The following is a 4691-nucleotide window of genomic DNA, read 5'->3' as shown; positions in this document are numbered from 1 at the left end:
AACCTAGAAGAGAGCAGAGAGAAGGTGAGAATGGGTCTCTAGTCAGACCTGTCCGGGAACAGAGGGAGCAAGGCAAAGCTGTTATGGAATCCCACTAACCGTGCAAAGAAGCCTTTCCTCATCTTCTCCCCCATTTCCCTCCCTGTCTAACTATTCCCCCCTGAATAACTATCCCTCCTCTGACTAAAAGCTGACTGTCCCTCCCTCCCCCCTAGATCCCTCCCAAAACCACCCCAAACAAACAACAAGCAACAAGCAACAAAATAACAAACACTAACACTAACTGTAACACTGAATAGATAAATAAATGGATAAATAGAGAAATCAATAAATGGATAAATAAACAAATAGATGAATAAATAGATGGATCAACAGAAACAGAAACGGAAACGGACTCTCTAATACACTCTTTCCTCGCTATCTCTCCAACTCCTCTCCACCTCGCCTCCTCCCTCCTCGTCTAACTCACCCACAAAGAGCAGCTGAGCCCCGGAGGTGTCATAAAAGAGGATGTGTCATGAGCCTCAGCAATGGCCATTGGTCCTCTTGCCTCTAGTGGTTGCTTCAGGACTTGGAGGCATCCCCTGCCAAGCGGGCAAAGAGGCACCTTTTCAAAGGGCTGATTCTCTTTATTGAACAGAGGCCGCACGGGGGAGCAGTTGGCCCTCCCCACCCCCTGCCCAGTAACCCTCCAGTGGCGGTTGCTGGTGTCAAACTTAGGTTTCTGGGTAGATTGTGAGCCTTTGGGGGCAGGGAGCCATCTTTATTCCTTGATTCTTACTCCACTTAAACTGCTTTGGAAACTTGTGTCAAAAAGCGGTATATCAATAGTAGTAGTAGTAGTAGTAGTAGTAGTAGTAGTAGTAGAAGTTCTTCCAAACCTCACCCTTCCTGTTCATATGTCTGTTGATCTGAGAAATCAGAGGACTCTCTTCCCCACCATGTTGAAAGCAAAACCACCACAGGCCCCTCAGAGCAGACCCCTCCACCTCCGCCCACTGCCATTCATCCCGAGAGCCACCTTGGTTGCTGGGATGTGCTCTTGTTTCAGCACGACACGAGGACTCATTCCTTCAGCGCAATCCTGACACTGATTCTCACCTGAGGGGACACACATCACTTTGCTGGCTCTGCCCTCTGGCCACTGCTCTCTGCTCTTTCCAGAGTGTGGCGATGCTGTCACTTGCCTGCCAGGAGGCAGCGTGGAGCAGGTCGGTGGCTGCTTAGCCTTCTCCACTCTGCCTCTTCATCGCTGACTTTGGCATTATTCAGCGGAGGGTGGCGGAAGAGGCAGCAGCAGGATTCTCCCTCCCTCCCTCTGAGTCTCAAAGCCAAGAGCTGATGCCCCAAGTGGAAGGAAGCTCTGAACAGCTGCCTGGCTTCCCTCTGGACCCTCTTGTTTGGGGAACAGCAGGGCTCTCCTTCCCATGCTTGGAGAGGAGGAGACCCAGTGGAAGTGAAGGAGGGAGGAGGCTACTGACGTAATAGTGCAGCAGTCAACCACAGAGAGGCAGCCGCTTGTCTTCTCCATGCTGCCTCTGGAGTCATACTTCAAAACCTGCTTGGAGGCAATGCATCAGTCATACCTGGAGGGTCCAATATTCAGGTAGAAGAATGAGTTCATGGATGCTGGAGTTGGTCCGTTTGGGTGCACACCCAAGGAAGAGAAGTCTGGAAATGGCTTGAGTGAAGTGTATGTGCAGGTTTGAAGGGGTGACCTTCAACTTCTCTGAGAAGTGGGATGTCTCTTTCCGGTGGAGAACAAAAGTTTTCTGAACTCTTAACGGCTGAGTCCTCACCAGCTCATCAGGTTGACAAGTAGAGGGAGTTCCCTGTCCTAAAAAGGGCGAGTGGGCAACCATGAGGGTCAATCTCAAGTGTTGTTTAGCTTTCCACAACTGCTTGGATACCAACATTGCTCGCTGCTATAAGCTGCAGCTACATTGCTTTCATAGGGCTGTAGAGCTGACAACTGATATTATGGTTAACAGCACAGCCATTGCCTGATGACCTTTGAAGACTTGGGGAAGTCTGTTTCTGGTCAGCATAGCTCCAGAGATGACTGACAGTCTGTGTACACAATAGAAAGGAGGATACCCGTTTCTCACAGACAGAGAAGCAAACAGCAGGTTGGATTGAAAGAACGGGAAACAGAAAGAGAGAGAGAGAGAGAGAGAGAGAGAGAGAGAGAGAGAGTCTTTCATTGTAGCAACCAGGAATGAGAGGAATCGTTTTCTTATTGAGTCAGGCGCTACCCCAAACATCCTGAATTCCCCTCAACTGTTGATAGATTTAGACAAAAATGACAAAGTTGCTGTTTGGTTTGCTGATGGGAAAAATAGTTATTCATCCAGGAGAGGAACTGCTGAACTGTCTAGTAAGCAATTGGATGGGGAAATGGAAAAGATTTTGATCCAAGATGCCCTCTTAGTCCCTGATATGGAGAGTAACTTGACCTCTGTGGGAGATGGAGTCAATCAAAGTTGCAAAGTGACTTTGCAGGACAACGTTTGCTACATCAGCTAAGAAGGATGATTTCCTGATGCATAATATATATAGCCCATATGCATAAAGATGTGCTTTTTCAACTGGACTGTGTAACTGAACAGGCCAGGCTTGCAGCCTCATGCAAAGACAAGAACTGTTCGACCATATGGCCGAAAAGACTAGCACATAGGCAAATCCATGTGATAAATGAGCTTGGGGGAAATGGCATTCGGAAGGACTTTAAAGTGGAGTCATGCAGAGAAGCTGCCACAAGGGGTCAGTGTTGCTTACTGAATCAAGGGGTGAGAGCCAGCTTTTCTGCACAGACAGTCACAGTGTCCTTTGGAGCTAATACATTCTGATGTCATAGAAACACAGGAAGCTGCCATCTCCTGAGTCAGACCATTGGTCCATCTAGCTCAGTATTGTCTACACAGACTGGCAGCCACTTCTCCAAGGTTGCAGGCAGGAATCTCTCTCAGTCCTATCTTGGAGAAGCCAGGGAGGGGACTTGGAACCTTCTGCTCTTCCCAGAGCGGTTCCATCCCCTAAGGGGAATCTCTTACAGTGCTAGCCTCCCATTCATATGCAACCAGGGTGGACCCCAACCTTCTCCCAACCTTGGAGAAGCCGCTGCCAGTCTGTGCAGACAATACTGAGCTAGATGGACCTATGGTCTGACTCAGGAGATGGCAGCTTCCCATGTGTTCCTAAGTCCTTGCCACTCAGATTGCCAGCCAAAGCAATAGACAAGACACCATCTGAACGATGGCTTGGGCACAAGCCCTCTCTAAAGCATGTCAAAATGTTTGGATAGAGAGCTTATGCATACGTCCCAAAGGCCAGGAGAACCAAACTCAATCGCAACTGTGAACTGGGAGTCTTGGTTAGATATCCACATGGCCAAAAGGGATAGAGAACCCTTGATCCTACAAATGGAGAGGTCAGGATCTGCAATGTGGTGTCTTTTGATGAGAGACAAGGGCCAACTAGGGATGATGTGCCAGAACTTGTGCCAGAGATCCAGGTGAAAGAGGCAAGATGTCTCACGATGCAAGAGCCAGACCGTGAACCCGAAGAATCTGTACCACAACCAGAAGGGGCATTCCTTCTCCACCAGAAGCAGAAGAGAAAGGATCTTCTCCAATGCCTGGTAGCTTCCTTGGTGCTTTGCTAAATAATCACAAAGCCCAACAACAGCCTCCTTGAAGTGAATGACCTTCACTGGGTTTGCGCATGTGTACTCGGTGAAATTACAATGCAGCAACCACACTGTAAATCTCCACAAGCCCATTCGAAGGAGACATGGAGAATCCCAGTTCAATTGTCACATGTACACAATGCTTCTAAGTGTTAGCAACAAGATGGAGATCAGATCCTTGGAGGCCGTTTTCAGCAGCAGCTCCCTGGTGAGCACCAATATCTGGTCTGACTTTTCACACTCTGATTTGCTTGCAGAAAAGCTTTGCCATATATGGGCAAAGCTTAAGTACACCAAAATATACCTGGGATACCAATAGGGCTGGCTCATTCTAAGAGAATAGCAACAGGCACTTGTATTGTGCCAGCTCAGATGCAGCTCTTTGATTAGAACATTGAAGTCCACTCCCCTCTTCCACATCAAGCGTGATTTCTGTGCATGACAAGCCACATCAAAGAGCTTGAGATATCCCATGTGCAGCCTGGCTTGCTCTGTACAGGCCTCTGCTACAGGGTAAACTATGATAGAGAGAGAGAGAGAGAGAGAGAGAGAGAGAGAGAGAGAGAGAGAGAGAGAGAGAGAGAACTCTGCACAACAGACTTCCATGCTCCTTTGGAATTAGGTCAGAAATTGCACTTACTGTAAAGAAGCTACTACTCTTAGAGTTGGAGATGGAGTTCCAGTGCATCGACCTTTTGCACCAGCTCTCCTAATGACCACTTGGGGTATTGGGCGTAGAGGTAGTTAGTGAGGGTCTCCTTACCTGTCCCTGCTTGCCTCTCCTCTATGGCCCCTGCCTCGACTCCTCAGCTATTCCCAGTCAAGAGTCAGTCCTCTTCCTTTCCTCTGAGAGAGTAGATGGAAACATCTCTCCCTCCCTTCCTATTCATTATGTAGCTGATAGATAGGAATAGGTTTTTCCTCTCTAAATGTACTTCACCAATACATCTTTTTCGTTTAGATTGTACAACAATCTCCATGTGTCTTCTTCACATAATGGCAA

This window comes from Hemicordylus capensis, chromosome 7, assembly GCF_027244095.1.
Source record: "Hemicordylus capensis ecotype Gifberg chromosome 7, rHemCap1.1.pri, whole genome shotgun sequence".
Taxonomy (NCBI): Eukaryota; Metazoa; Chordata; class Lepidosauria; order Squamata; family Cordylidae; genus Hemicordylus; species Hemicordylus capensis.
The sequence above is the reverse complement of the archived record's forward strand: the minus strand, read 5'-3'. Positions refer to the sequence as shown.